Raw genomic sequence first — 16,664 nt, 5'->3', positions numbered from 1 at the left:
CTAGCAAACAAGCATAGGCTAAATACCCAGATGGCGTGACGTCACTTGAGGGGGATGCCCCCGAGGTTCCCGCCATGACGTGGATAAAGACATGGGTGGCGTGCACCCTAGGAGGTCCCTAGGAGAAACATGGTGTGAGGCTTTGCCATAGCCATTCCGGGGACGCCGGAGAATGCGGCTTGCAGACGTGGCAGTAGCCATCTTCCCAAGGCTAGCGGGGAGAGAGGAGAAAAAGGTGAGGCACAAGGGTCGAAGCCATCTGAGACCGACGGATGCAACAAGCCTGATGAGGCAGGAAGCAATCCTGTAGCTAGAACCTGCCCTCAAGAGGATGTAGTATCCTCTCACACTGAGGATAGGTCTCCAGGGGCACATGCTCAGGAGGGAAGGGTTAGGATGGCCATTATAGTTGGTGATTCAATTATTAGGAAGGTTGATGGGTGGGTGGCTGGTGGACATGAGGATCGCTTAGTAACTTGCCTGCCTGGTGCGAAGGTGGCAGACCTCATGCATCACCTAGATAGGATTTTAGACAGTGCTGGGGAGGAACCGGCTGTTTTGGTACATGTGGGCACCAACGACATAGGAAAATGTGGGAGGGAGGTTCTGGAAGCCATGTTTAGGCTCTTAGGTAGGAAGCTGAAATCCAGAAGCTTCAGGGTAGCATTCTCTGAAATGTTCCTCGTTCCACATGCAGGTCCCCAGAGGCAGGCAGAGCTCCAGAGTCTCAATGCATGGATGAGACAATAGTGCAAGGAAGAGGGTTTTAGATTTGTTAGGAACTGGGCTTCATTTGGGGAAGGGGAGGGGGGGCTTTTCTGAAATGGTGGGCTTCACCATAACCAGAGTGAAACCAGGCTGCTGGCACTAGATAGCACGGCTTGTAAACTAGATGATGGGAGAAAGCCAATAGTTGCTCAGAAGTGTATGGTTTGGAATGATGTATCTTTAAAGGCTACTAAAAAAAGAACAGGAAATCAGGGCATCCCAGTACAGAAGTTGCAATAAATGCCAGAGGGGACCAGGTGCCCTTAAGTGCAGAAAGATTCCAAATTATCCCTGTCAACTGATGAGCATGTTGTTAATACAAACTAAAAACATACTTTGAAATGTCTCTATACCAATGCTAAAAGACTAAAAAATAAGGGGGCGGATTTTAAAAGGGTTACGCGCGTAGATATAGCAGAATTAGAAAAGGTTCAGAGAAGGGTGACCAAAATGATAAAGGGGATGGAGCAATTCCCCTATGAGGAAAGGCTAAAGAGGTTAGGAGTAGAGACGGCTGAGGGGAGATTTGTTAAAGGTCTATAAAATAATGAGTGGAATGGAACGAAGAAACATTAATCTATTGTTTGCTCTTTCAAAAAGTACAAAGACCAGGGGACAAACATTGAAGTTACTGGGTAATATATTTAAAACTAATAAAAGAAAATATTTTTTTTTGCTCAATGCATAATTAAGCTCTGGAATTTGTTGCCAGAGGATGTGATGAAAGCTATTAATGTAGCTGAGTTTAAAAAGGTTTGCAGAAGTTCCTGGAGGAAAAGTCCATTAACCATTATTAAGGTAGAGTTGCAGAAATCCACTGCTTATTCTTGCGATAAGCAGCATGGAATCTATCTACCCCTTGGGATCCTGCCAGGTGCTTGTGACCTGGCTTGGCCATTTTTTGAAACAGGATACAGGGTTTGATGGATCCTTGGTCTGACCCAGTATGGCAAGCCTTATGTTTTTATTTCAGTTTAGTAAACAAACCAAACTGAAAAAAACATTAAATGAACCAAAACCAGAATAATCTCCCTGCCCCCAAAACAAAACAATTAAAAAATGTTTGCTTTGACCTGCAGTAGAGGTCAAATGACAAGTAATTTGATAGTGAAGGCAGCTTTTTTCTGTGAGACCGATGATGGTGGCTGGCAGAAAGATAGACTGGAATACTACATGTCACAGATATTAACTGGGTTGGACTTGATGAAAAGATTATATGTGAAGTGTTTACAAAACATAATACTGCTTAGTATTTAAGTGCTACAGCTAAGACCTGCTTTTCCCATGGCAGAACAAGGCCATTTTATTTTGTGAGTGAAAAGATGTCTCTTTCCTTTCCAGTCTGCTTGCTTTTACGACAGTGGGTGAGTTGAATACCAGTCTGCAGGAGACCCTGTCAGAGAAAGCTCGCCCCATGCTACCCAATCTGGTACTTAGGCCTAACCTACAGGTCTGGCTTTTTGGAATACTCATGAGATTATTTGCATATAATGGGTCTCCAGTACAGTCACTTCTGTGCCATTCATCATATTTCATTTGATTATCCTAAAAACCAGAGGACTGGTTGGGATGTGCCAGTGCAACCCATCTTATCTCCTCATAATATCTTGACTCCCTATCATTTGTCGTCCTTTAACTACCATGAGAGCAAGCAAATTTTTAAAAATCCCTTAAAAACCAGAAAGAGGCGTTTCTAGCTGGCTCAAAGGATGAGCTCGAGTGAAATATTAGTGGATCGAGTATGCAGAGCACGTAAGCATCTGGATCGAGATCTGAGTGCTGTGTTCTGGGCTACCTTCTAATGTATAGGAAGCCTGTTCAAGCCATACAGCTTCATTATCTGCCCTGCAGACAGGTGGCGTGTTGCTCAGAACTGGTGTCCTTGCATGCATCAAGCATCAAACTGTAGTGAAAAATAACAACTCTTTTTATTTTTGAAAGCCTGTAGCACTGTGCTAAGGCGCTATAAAATGTATTGTAGCTAGTCTACTTTTTGAGCATGAGAAAATTAAATGTCACTATAAGCGAGAAACTTGCAAACCGCATCCTGGGGTTAGGGCTCCTTTTTCCTTTTCTTTTGTTTGGTATTGGGCAAGTAAGAATGAGGGGGGAGGGGGCCAAGTTGTGAAAGACTTTAATCAAAAGTAAGGAAAAACAATTATTCTGTTATCAAAAGTCTTTCCCTCTGAAGCATCACTGATCGATGAACCTTAGGCCTGCATGACCTGTGCTGCACTGCCTGCACTGCTGGTGTGAACGCATATCCTGCTGAGCATCAATGAACTGTAGCTTCAGAGAGCATGGTCTAGGATTTCAGTGTAAGAGAAAGCAAATGTTGCTTACCTGATGTAACAGGTGTTCTCACAGGACAGCAGGATGTTAGTCCTCACAAATGGGTGACATCGAGGATGGAGCCCACCACGGAAAAACTTCTGTCAAAGTTTAACAGAACTTTGACTGGCCCCTACTGGGCATGCCCAGCAAGGCACTGACCCTGCAGCCAGCAGGGGTCTCCCTTCAGTCTGATTTTCAAAGCTACAGGCAGTGCCTAAAAAGTAAAAAGAAACGAACCCAACACCGCGGGGTGGCGGGCGGGTTTCGTGAGGACTAACATCCTGCTGTCCTGTGAGAACACCTGTTACATCAGGTAAGCAACATTTGCTTTCTCACAGGACAAGCAGGATGGTTGTCCTCACAAATGGGTGAGTACCGAGCTGAGGATGTCCTGACTTGCACCAAATGCACCCAACGGTGTGCAAGAGGCACAACAACTGGGGTGGAATTTGGGAAAGGGCATCCGCACCCCACCGGGCAGGTGGAAGGGTGTTGGTACATCAGGTTGGAAAAAGGTTACGCAAGACAGATTGGCCGAAGATGGAGTCCTGTCTTCCAGCCTTGTCCAAACAATAATGGGCTGCAAAGGTATGGAGAGAACTCCAGGTTGCAGCTTTGCAGATGTCAGGAAGCGGCACCGATCGAAGGTGTGCCACTGATGTCGCCATGGCCCTCACAGAGTGTGCTTGAACACGGTCTTGAAAAGGAATGCCAGCTTGCTCATAGCAAAAAGAAATGCAGTCCGCCAACCAGGAAGAAAGAGCCTGCTTACCCACAGGTTGTCCTAACTTGTTAGGATGGAAAGAGACGAATAATTGAGTGCTCTTCCTGTGAGAAACTGTACGGTCTAGGTAAAAAGCTAGGGCCCGTTTACAGTCTAGGGTATGCAGGGTCTGCTCTCCAGAGTTGGAGTGGGGCCTGGGAAAAAAGATAGGTAGTACGATAGATTGATTGATATGAAACTCCGAAACTACCTTAGGTAAAAATTTAGGGTGAGTGCGGAGTACCGCCCGGTCCTGCAGGAGCTTAGTGTAAGGCGGATAGGTAACTAGGGCCTGTAATTCACTAATCCTGCGAGCTGAAGTAACAGCCAAAAGGAATAACACTTTCCAAGTGAGATATTTAAAGTCACAAGAGTGGAGAGGTTCGAAAGGAGGTTTCATTAGACGACCAAGAACCAGGTTAAGGTCCCAGGATGGGGCCGGAGGGCGTAAAGGTGGCTTCAAATGGAGCAAGCCTTTAAGAAAGCGTGTTACCAGGGGTTGTACTGAAATAGGATTACCCCCAATACCCTTATGGAAGGCGGCTACCGCACTGACATGCATTCTGATAGAAGAGGTTTTAAGACCGGATTCAGAGAGATGCCATAAATAGTCCAAGAATTTGGAGATTGGACAGGAAAGGGGATCAAGGGACTGAGAAGTGCACCATGATGTGTACCTTTTCCATTTGTATGAATAAGACTTTCTTGTGGAAGGCTTTCGTGAAGCTATCAGGACCCGAGAAACGGAATCTGAAAGGTTAAATGGTTGAAGGACTAACCTTTCAACATCCATGCCGTCAGGGACAAGGCTTGGAGGTTGGGATGGAGGAGGCATCCGTCGTTTTGAGTGAGCAGATGCAGGTCCTTTCCCAGAGGAATGTGCCTGCGGATGGAGAGATCCTGGAGTATTGGAAACCATACTTGGCGTGGCCAGTAAGGTGCTATCAGGATCATGGTTCCTCCGTCCTGGCGTAGCTTCACGAGAGTCTTTGACACAAGAGGAAGTGGAGGGAATGCATAGAGCAGACCGGTTGTCCACTTGAGGGAGAATGCATCCCTTGGCCGAGAGTGCTGGCTCTGAATGAGAGAGCAGTAATCGTCCACTTTGTGGTTCTGAGGGGACGCAAAGAGGTCTATGCGGGGAAAACCCCACTTTCAAAACAGAGAGGTCGCTACGAGAGGGTTGAGTGACCACTCGTGTGGTTGGAAGACACGGCTCAGCTGGTCTGCCAATACATTGTCTACTCCCGGCAGGTAAGTGGCCCTGAGGTACATAGAGTGGGAGAGGGCTTCCGCCCAGATCTGCGCAGCTTCCTGACACAGAAGAAAGGAGCCTGTGCCTCCCTGCTTGTTTATGTACCACATGGCCACTTGGTTGTCCGTCTGGATTAAGATTATCTGATGAAATAGATGATCTTTGAAAGTTCGGAGCGCATAGCGGATTGCTCGAAGTTCCAGGAAATTGATCTGGTGTTCGGCTTCCTCTTTGGACCATAACCCTTGGGTTTGGAAGTCGTCCACATGGGCTCCCCAACCGATGTGAGAAGCGTCGATGGTTAGGATTACTTGCGGATCCGGTGGAAGAAAAGGTAAGCCCTGAAGGAGGTTGACCTGAGTCGTCCACCAGGTTAAGGATAGGCGCAGCGCTTGTGTGACTGTGACTATGGAGGACAGAGGCTGAAAAGCTTGAATCCATTGGTGTCGTAGAGTCCATTGTGTTACTCTCATGGCTAGTCGGGTCATGGGAGTGACTTGAACCGAGGATGCCATGTGTCCTAGGAGAATGAGGAACTGGCGAGCCGTGGCAGTGTTCTGAGACTGGAGCTGGCGAGCCAGGGATATTAGGGTGTGGACCCTCTGAAGAGGAAGGTAAGCCTTTGCCTGTAAGGTGTCCAAGTCTGCCCCAATGAAGGATAAGGTTTGAGACGGGACTAAGCAAGATTTGTCGTAATTGACAAGAAACCCTAAGGAAAGGAGTGTTTGAATTGTCAATTTTAGGGAGGATTGAGCTATCTGTTGGGTGGAGGCCCTGATTAGCCAATCGTCCAGGTAGGGGTAGACGTGGACACCTTCCTTCCTTAGGAATGCTGCTACCACTACGAGACATTTGGTAAAGACTCGTGGGGCAGAAGCCAGACCGAAAGGTAGGACACGGTATTGATAATGGTCGTGGCCTACTAGAAACCGCAGATATTTGCGATGGGATTGTGTGATCGCAATGTGGGTATAAGCGTCCTTGAGGTCGAGAGAGCACAGCCAATCCCCTCTTTGTAGCAGAGGGAGCAGCGCGCCTAGGGTTACCATTTTGAACTTCTCTTTTTGAAGGTATTTGTTGAGGGCTCGAAGGTCCAAAATGGGACGTAGTCCCCCTGATTTCTTTGGTATTAGGAAGTATCTGGAATAGAATCCCTTGCCTCGCTGAGAGGGAGGAACGGGTTCTATAGCATTTGATTGCAGAAGAAGAGATACTTCCTGTTGTAATTGAGCCAAATGGGTGGATAGACTCCACGCTTGAAGAGGCGGGGAGTCTGCCGGAAGAGTTATGAAGTTGAGGTGGTAACCCTGTGCGATAATTGTTAGCACCCACTGATCTGAGGTGATCTGCAACCAAGGTTGTAGAAAATGGTACAGTCGACCTCCTACAGGAATGCCTGGAAGAGGGGTTTGGCATGTGTTCCCTACAGGGGAGTCAAAGGCCAGCCGCAGGCCCAGGAGGAGGGGCTACAGTAGGCCTTTGTTTCCTAGGCTGACGCGGCTGAGGCCTAGTAGAGGATCGAGCTGGACGAGGCCTGGCCGATGGAGGGTAGTAACGGCGTGGCCGAAAGAACGACTTCTTAGAGTCCTTCTTAAGTGGTTGTTTGGAGGAAACCTCAGACGGAACAGAAGAAAGTTGTTTTAACGTCTCGTGGTGATCTTTTAATTCAGCTACAATTTGCTGAATTTGTTCTCCAAACAAATTGTCCCCTAAGCAGGGTAAATCCGCTAAACGATCCTGGACCTCTGGGCGAAGGTTGGATGACTTTAACCAAGCCCAACGTCTGGCCGAGATGGCAGTAGCTGAAACCTTTGTGGAGGCATCGAAGATGTCATAAGCCGTTCTGATCTCGTGCTTCCCCGCTTCAAACCCTTTGTTAAGAAGGGCCTGAAGCTGTGGCTGGTATTGGTCAGGTAATGTGTCAGCAAAATCTTGCATCTGTTTAAGGATGGCTCTGTTATATTGCGTCATGTAGAGTTGATATGAGGCTATGCGAGAAATCAGCATAGCTCCATGGTACACTTTCCGTCCCACACTGTCCAGGAATTTATTGTCCTTGACAGGCGGAGTGGAGGAGTGTGGCTTTAGACGCTTGGCCTTTCTTTGTGCGGACTCAACCACAACAGAGCGATGATCCAGTTGAGGCTTTTGAAAGCCTGGTGCTGACTGGACGAGGTATGTGGAGTCAGCCTTCTTGTTAACTGGTGATACAGATGAAGGAGATTCCCAGTTTTTCTTTAAGAGATCGAGAAACACCTGGTGAATGGGGATGGAAGCGATGATTTTTGGAGCGTCCAAAAATTGAAGCAGTTCCATCATCTGGTGTCTGTCATCGGTCTCAGATTGCAGCTGAAAAGGTACAATTTCGGACATCTCCTTTACAAAATTAATAAAGGAGAGATCCTCTGGAGGAGATCTTTTTCTACTCTCTGTAGGAGAAGGCGGTGATGGTAAATCTGTGTCAGAAGATGTATCATCACCCCAGGTATCATAGGGATCACTTGGGGGTTGAAGCCCCGATGGACCTGGTTGAGGATCCGAAGGCATCGAAGGAAACCTTGGAGGAACCGGTGGTACAATCGGCACTGGGAACGGCATCGAGGGTTTCGGTGCTGCCGATGGAGTCGGTGCCGGTCTTGGAATCGATGGAGCCGAAGGATAAATCGGTGGAGATATACGAGAAGGCACCGATGGGACCACCCCGGAAGGGGGAATCAGGAACGGTGTTTCTCCCGCCGATGAAAATCCAGTCGGAGACGATGGCGCTGTTGGTGCTACTGGAATCATCGATGGAAGGGCATGTACAAGTGCTTCCATACGTTGTAGTAGCAGTGCCAGCGCTTCCACCAAAGGTTCGGTGGTCGGTTCCTTCCTCGGTGGCGGAGTCGGTGCCGGGGTCGATGCCGGTGGCGGTGCCGGAATCGGTGCCGGAGACGGTGCCAATGGAGGTTGGAATCTTTGCATCGCTTTCTCGATGGCCTCCTGGACCAGCCGGTCCAGTTCAGCCCGGAGACCAGGGGTAACAATACCCGGCTCGACGGGAGAGGGAGGCTGAGGCAGAGCCGGAGGGACCACCGTAACCGGTGGGATCACGGCTCCCACACCCCGAAAGGGTGAGGGTTTCCTCGATGCCTGCGAACGAGAGGTGGACGGTGCCAAGTCTGATCGAGGCCTCTTAGTCGGTGGTTCGGCCTGTTCAGAGGTCGATGACTGTGGATCCTCGACAGGCCGAGACTTGTGCCGTCGATGGCGATGCTTGTCCTTCCGGTCTCCTCGCCCATCCGGGGAGGGGACAGGAGTCGACGGCCGAGAAGTCATCGATGGTGGCCAGTCACCGGAGGGTTGACGATGGTGGTGCAATTTCGACGGTGCCGGTTCCGATGACGTTGATGCTATCGATGGCGTTGGGGTGGGTGCATGGAAGAGGAGCCCCATCTTCTCCATCCTGGCCTTGCGACCCTTAGGTGTCATTAGGGCACATTTGGTGCAAGTCAGGACATCATGCTCACTACCCAAACACAAAACACAAACCCTATGGGGGTCTGTGATTGACATAGTCCGGGTACAATCTGGACATCGACAGAACCCCGTCGCCATGGCTTAAGGCCAAATTTAGTCGCGGGCTCGGTAAGTGCCAACAGGCCTCGAGGGCCAAATTCGACGGTAGTCGAGGAAAAAAGGCAAAAAACTTACCGGTTTCCGCGAAGGTGACAAAAATTTGTCGAAGGGAGACCCCTGAGGGGCAAATTTTCTTCGGAAAGAAAAGTACCGAATTCCTGTCAGGAACGTGGTAAGGGAGCTCCTTTCACCGCGTGGCAACTGCTGCGCGGAAAAAAGAAGACTGAAGGGAGACCCCTGCTGGCTGCAGGGTCAGTGCCTTGCTGGGCATGCCCAGTAGGGGCCAGTCAAAGTTCTGTTAAACTTTGACAGAAGTTTTTCCGTGGTGGGCTCCATCCTCGATGTCACCCATTTGTGAGGACAACCATCCTGCTTGTCCTGTGAGAAATGTATTTACAGAAGAATTAGTAACAAGAGCACCCAGTATTCATTAATGCCAAGAGTAAAAAAAAAATAAGCGGTGGTCTTGTGAATTTGCACAGGCAAGGTGCAAACAAAATGAGGAAGAGTGGCAGAATTGAAGCACAGTATGAGTATTAATGAAATTGCTTTTTGCACTTTTTGCCTTATTGCATGAGCTGTTATGCACCTGTGCACTTTATGGACACATTACGCTATGAAACCTATAATTACAAAAGAGGAGCAATGAGATGTCAATGTGAATATGCACCTCGTGATACTCAACTGCCTCTAAATAACATTGGCATATCTGTTGTTGCTTTCATCGCTTACTCCCATTTTTTGAAAAAAAAATTGGATGTTTGTCTTGGTCCCCCTTCTGGATGCTGATTGATAGATGTGTGGTGTCTTTTGCCTTTCTAATCTGAGTGATCTCGAAGAGGAGCTGACACATTTGCAGACAAAGGACCTGATGACACCATCTGTGTCCCACCACCCTCTAGAAGAAGATAGTAGTCAGATAACACAACAAAATCTGTATTTTCCTAGTGTCCACTGCCCAGCTGTGTGTGGTGGTGGGGGGGGGGGGGATCTCTTTGGGGTCCCTGGCATCGGTGCTACTACTCACTCATGAAGTGAAACCTTTTCTGTCAGTTCTTCCAGATCCACCCTGCAACAAAAGATTCTTCCGCAAGAACTCAACATCTCCTACAATAGGGCAGATGCAATAAAGTCGCATAGAGAGCGGGCGCTGAACAGTCAGCGCCCGCTCTCTTAACGTGCCATGCAATATTAAAATTAGGGAGTCGCGTTAGCAAGGAGATGCTAGGGTCACGTGTGCGAGCCTAGCACCTCCTTGCTAACGCAAACCCAATCGGTTTTTGTGACTGCCGTACGCCGGTCATGAAAACTGACACCGATAAACTCAGCATCGGTTTTTGTGACGGGTCCAAGTTTCAATTTTTTTGTTTTTTACTTTTATTTCTTTTATTTTTCATCCTACTTAATATCACAACGATATTAAGTAGGAGGCAGTATAGAAAGGCAGTTTTTTCTACTTTTCTGTACTTTTTTTTGATGTGTACAGCTATTAATGCCTGCTCCAGGCAGGCATTAATACTTGACAGTTAAATGTGTGTCCGAGACGCACATTTTTTTTTTTTTTGCATCGGGAGTGAATGCCTAATAGCCTCATTCACATGCATTTGCATGAAATGAGTGCTATTAGATTCCCTCCACGTTTGGATGCGCGTTGAATATGCGCTAATCTCCTTATTGCGTTAGGGGATTGATTAGCGCCTATTCTACCTACGTCCGACTGCAGGTTAACAGTGTGCTCGGCTGAGCGCACCATATTGCATCGGCCCCAATGTTAATAAATGAACAGATTCACTGTCAGAGCCATAAATGTATACATCAAAGACAAATCCATCCTTGGCAGGCCAAGCGGAAAGGAACCTGAATTCCATATCCTGACCTCCTTATAAAGTTTGTTTTAATAGCTATCCATCAGCTGTGGAAAATGTTAAGTGATCAAGGGCATTTTAAATCCCTCTGCTCTGCCTCCTTTGTGAACAATATGCTCTCATCATATGATATTGCTGAATTCTTCCTACTTTTCAATAGTGGATACTCCTGGGAATGTACTGAAATATCTAGGAGGTACCCTGGTGACTACTTTTTCTTTAAATATAGGCTTTGGACTAGTCACAAAGAATGTGTGAATGTTGCCCGGGATATTGTGTGTGGTTTATAAATGATGAAATGTCCTGGCTGGAGAAAGTGGCACTGGCCCTTTGAAAATGACTTTTGCTTAGAAAAGTTAAGCCAGGGCTTAAAAATACAGGAGGGCTGCTTTTTGGAAACCATTTATGGACTGTTACTTTCACCTAAATGCACTAAATCTAAGGAAATCTAAAACAACTATAGTAGTGTGTATTACATACAGTCTGCAGTCTAAAATCAAGGCTGGTCATATGCAGAAGACATATAACTTGTAAGGATAGCTATTCAGATTACATTTTATGGGGGGTTTTTTCAGTTCTTAGAGGAAAGTATAAACAAATAATAACAACACATGATGCACCATAAACTTTTATTAACCAGCTGCTTACAGGTTAGTAGCAGAGCTTTTGGGTGCAATGAATGCAGGAAACATGACCAGCAGCAACAGACACCTGTATTCAGCCTTCAGCAGCCGCATGGCATTGTGTTATGGAAAGTTTTTTAACAGATTTAATTCCACCTTGCTGGGACCTCATGTACGTTGGGGATAACAACAGAAACCTGAATGAAACTGCTGATCACTTAGCAACATGCCAATTAATTTTAATTGCACTATCTGCAGAAAGAAAATCTGTCACAGTTGTAGGACCTGTTTTATCCTTCTGAAGCTCTCCTTAAGAGTATAAGAAAAGTTTCTATGGCATCCCACAAACATTTATTGCACCTGTTATAATACTTAAAAAAAAACAACCCCTCAATATTTTTAATGAGAAAAATCGATGAATGTGATAGGTTTCTTGTAATCCCCTAGCCACCTGTTTATTGTACAAGAACACTGGGGTTTGGGACAGGAACTGTTCCTGGAACTGGTTCTGAATACCTCTGTGTGCCCTGCGATAGGATAACGCCACCCTTATTTATTTAACTGTATTTATATCCCGTGCCCTCCAAAGTTCAGGGCGGGTTACAATAATACATACGTAAAAAGAAATAAAAAAATAAAATACAGTAAAAATTACATTTATATCATAACTTAAAAATATAACAAAATAAGATGCTGGAAAATTAAAAGAAATGAAAACTTAATAAAAAAAATACCGGGTATATTAAATTAAGACATACATAGGTCAGGGAATGCAAGTAGGAAAAGGTGGTGCTTGAGGGCTTTCTTGAAGGCTTTTTTTGTCGGCAATTAGTCGAAGGTCTGGAGGAACAGCGCTCCACAAAATAGGAACTGTTACGGAAAACACTCGCTCCCTTGTTGAGATCTCGCCAACTTCCAGAGGCCTCCTAAAAGGCCAGCCCTGTTATACCAGGTCTTCCCTGAATCCTTGATGGTGCTGAAGGCTCAGGGAGATTGGTATCTCTGTGTGGTTTTATAAGCCTGCTCCTGCCGGGCTCCCCATTGCTCCTGCCTTGCCCTCGCTCTCTGACCTCAGCTTGCTCATGGACTGAGGTTGTTGGCCGGCTTGGACCGCTGACATGCCTGGTGCTTCTGTGGGAAGGGTCTCCTGGGCAGCACGCTTCTCCGCTTTTGGCACGGCCTGAACTTAACATGATGTTTATTTACATAAACAACGCAGAGGCTGGTGGCACCATATAGACTAACAGATTTATTGAGGAATAAGCTTTTGAGGAAAAGACGTAAAGCACCTACCAATGGTAAGACAACTTTGATAGTGATGAGTGACATCAATCTGCCTCCAAAATGAAGAAAATGCAATTAAAAAAACCACTTCAAAGTACAATTATAAAGAAGAGTCCTAAAACAATGCTATAATACTTTGCAGTGGTACCTAGTTCTTTTGGTTTTCAGAAATGCTGTAAGTGGCAAGGAAAAAGAAAATATAGATATCTGATATAGAGCACAGAATATTGGCTGAAAGTGGATCCTGTGAAATCTCCCAGGCAGAAAGAAATTTTTCACCCTATGGAAGGTAAAGAAGAATTAAATAGTATTATAAGCTAAATAAAATATTCCATTAGCCTCTATATCATGAGGTTTGCTGGCACATGAGTCATTAATCCATGAGAAATGCTATGCTCCAGTTCATTACTGTCAATGCTCTCACTGGAAGCTTCCTTTTGAAAATGATGAGAAAAAAAACCCTTATAAAAAGCCAGAAATAACGTTTTGCTTAAAACAGCAAATGATTACTCTGATTGGGTCTCACGTTGCTTTCCTGTTTTTATCTGCATATGCCAGTAACATGAAAAAGTAAAAATGACAGAAAGCAGGAATGTTTGACCAAGGAAACTACATTCCCACCCTTCACCCCCCAACATCCTCCCATCCCATCATGCTCTGGGTGTTGACAATAGCCTTCAGAGTGGGGCTGTGTTATTCTATTCGTCTTATTGATTCTTGGAAATGCACGTTTGAATCCTGCAACCTATGACTGGAAAAATAAATACAAGAGATTGAGATTACGAGGCAGCAAAAAGTGTGTTAGTACGTGTCTGGGGAGTCTCCTTACAGCTGGTACCAAAGAGATCTATCACAGAGAAGCACAGAACCGCAAACAAAGCAAGGCACATTCAGTGAACAGATGGAGAGCCTGTGGAAAAAAAATGGAAGAAGAGCAGTGCAGGGTAACACTACGCTGAACACCTGCACCCACAGGGACATCAAATACATATGCCTTCCTCCTATCTTCCTCCACCAACACTTTGGGGGCCTGCACAAAACTTTCAGCTGATAGTAAAAGCCAAAATAATAAGTGATGCATGATGCGTGCTGGGTACATTTGTCTTTGTTGGCGACGGCATGGATAAAAAAGCGTCTTTTTCTATTTAGTATTGCCAGTTTACCACCAGGAGACATTCTCAGTTGTGTGCCAGTGGCAGAGCTCCATTGTAAACATCATGGCTTCAGAGCATGTGATTAATTTCACTTCAGCTAGTCATTAGGTATCAGTTTTAGGCGCTGTAATGCAACCTGAACTCTAGGATCCCTATTGAGAAGGAAACCTTTTTTCCATAGAGCAAAGTGGGTGACTTAGTGGTTAGACTCACAGTGTGGGACAATGGTTCACGTCCTGCTTCTACTACCGATGCTGATTGTGGTTTAAGAGCAGGCAGTGAAAATGAACAGACTAGCTGGGACCCACGGTCAGGACTGACCCTGGGGCAATTCAGTTGGAGCAGCCCCTCCACCCCACTCCCCCAAAGACTGAAGAACTACTGCAGTGCCTGGACTTCTGCAGGGCTACCACAGCAGCATGGGGCCCTCGGAAGTGCAGGACCAATCAGGGCATTTGCCCTGATTGGCTCTCTATTCCCCGTCCCCAAGGACGGCTCTGCCCGCAGTCTTTATTTGCAATCATATTTTATTTTTCTAAACTTGCAGTTCTCTATCAAGGAGTGCCAAATTGCATCTAGTTTCCCATTCAGTAGAACAAAGATTTGTCTGTTGATAGAAAATAGTAATTACCAATTCTCTGAGCAACCAAAGCAAGTTAGTCAAGTACAGCAAGATTCAAGAGCATCTCTCTCCCTAAGTTGTTGAAAATGAGCATATGGCACAGATCCAGACAGGTGGTTTGCTGCTGAGGAAACACTGCTTCTGTCACCGGGTTGGGGGGAATTTGCCTGGAAAGGCAATGTTTCCCTCTTGACGTTAGTAACAAAACAATTTGTCCTGCGATACGGAGATTAACTTTTGTTTAATCTTTCAATCCTTTAGCAGACTGAATGAGCTTCTGTTCTCGTTACAGCATATTAGTTAATCCCTTTTGGAGCACGCAGCAATCTAATGCCACCTAGAGAAAATAACTCAGGGATGTTAGCAGTCCATCACCCTCCTTCATCGTAGATTTTCAGTTTGTGGCAAACCAATGACCAAACCTCTTGAACTTAATGATGGAAAGAGATTTTGGAGGGTTGCAGTCTGACTTTAAATAGGTTACATGATGCAGCATAAATAAAGAATAATGCTTGATGTAAGAAATTTGCTACAAAGAAAGTTAAATTCTCTAAGGTGACACCTATTCCAGCGTCTTCCTGCAGCATTACCATTGGCAAAATTTTATGCCACGACTGAGCAAACCACTTTGTGACAACGGTTTGCCAGGCCATCTATTGTTAGGGCAGCGGGGATTGGGCCACAGCCCTAGGTGTTTGAAGCCAGGGGATCCTGCGGTGGAGCCACAGGAACTCTGGTTAATCAAGAATCCTATAGGAAATACCAAGCTAAGCAGAGTTAGGGAGACCTATTGAAGGCTGGATATAAGGAGCCCTAGTTGGACACCTTTGCTGGTCCAACAGTCCTAATGGAGTTTGCTCTGTGACGCCACTGTTTGCCTGGCCCATTTCCTGCTTGTTCCTGGTTTCTGTTGTCTCCTGAATGCTGCTGGGTTCTGGGTTCTTGGTCCTTGGTCCGTTCCTGGATGCTGTTCTGTTCTGGGTTCCTGTCTCCTGCCTGATTCCTGTCTCCATTTGGTAAGTCATAACAGGCGCCTGAATCCAAGATCCCAATCTTGGAGAGCAGTGGCTCTTTCAGGCAGAAGAACACCTCTTCAGAGCGCCCAGCTTCTCCGAGCTGTGCCCCTGCCCATGTGCGGTTCCTCCTCCCTACCAAGAGTGGAGCAGGCCATGACATCACTTGGCAGCATTTCCCTAGGATGCATTCAGGCTCCTAGAGTCTTGCCCGAGCTTGACTTTTTTGTTTTTTTTAATTCTGAGACTAAAGAAGGAAAATGGATCCCAGGCTCCTCCTCTAAGGCCCAGAATGAGCTCTTGGAAACACAAGGCATATTAGGAGCATCAATTTTTGGGTATTCAGAAGGAAGTGCAACTTGGACCCACAGAATCCGTCCATTAAGCACAAGAAATTATTAGGTGAAAGATTCCAGTTCAGGCACAGGTTTTAAATGCTATTTCAATATAAGTTGTTTTTATAAAAAAAATGCATGTGTTTCAACATGAGCACTCAACTTGCTTCTGTAAAGAACATGGGAAAGAGTCCATATTCTAGCCCTCATAACCAGTTGGGAGTTCACTCTTTATTCCCTCTCCTTTTATGTGCTCCCTTAGTTTTTTCATGCTCTTTCCCGGCTGTTCTATAATGTATGTGATTCGCTATAAGTCCTTTATCTTGTCTCTAGAACGTACTGTCGTTTCAAAATGACATGAAAACATCAACGATACTTGTTATATCATTTGCGTCACTTCCTAACAGAACAAAATATCATTTTTTGCTGTTCGTGTTGATGTAGCGTGTGCAATTTGCAAAATTTTCCAAAGTACGCATTTTGTAAAAAAAAAAATCCCCAAAGAAAAAACAACCCATGCACTGTAAAAATGAAACGAGACAAACAATATGGATGGGAAAATGAATCAAAGCGAAAGTTCTTTCCACGCATGCACCTGCTTGTCTCATCAGTCCTACCTTCTTCTTGTTACTGAGCCTGGACAGTAAGGCTTTGCTCTGCCACCCATCTTCCCTTCACCATCCCCGATTCCCGTTTTAAAGCTCTTGCAAGCCCCTTCTGAATCATCCTGTTTCCCACCAACTGGCTCAGCTAAAGAAGCAGCTGAGTCAGCTGGCCCTGCTTGTTAAATTGCTGCCACAAATTGTCTTTGGCTCCAACCCAAATGTATAACTAGGAACGCATATTATAACCTCAAACCTTTTAGCAAGGCTCCTTCATTCAGTATCAGCAGCAGATGGTAGGATTTTATTATGTCATATCAATTTTAATTATACCTTGTTTGTTTCAATCTAGAGCTGAAATCACAGATTCTGCTCAAGCCTATCATATCAATGGGAAGATGATATCAAACTGAAACTGACACTGTCTT

This window comes from Rhinatrema bivittatum, chromosome 7, assembly GCF_901001135.1.
Source record: "Rhinatrema bivittatum chromosome 7, aRhiBiv1.1, whole genome shotgun sequence".
In the NCBI taxonomy this organism is placed as follows: Eukaryota; Metazoa; Chordata; class Amphibia; order Gymnophiona; family Rhinatrematidae; genus Rhinatrema; species Rhinatrema bivittatum.
The sequence above is the reverse complement of the archived record's forward strand: the minus strand, read 5'-3'. Positions refer to the sequence as shown.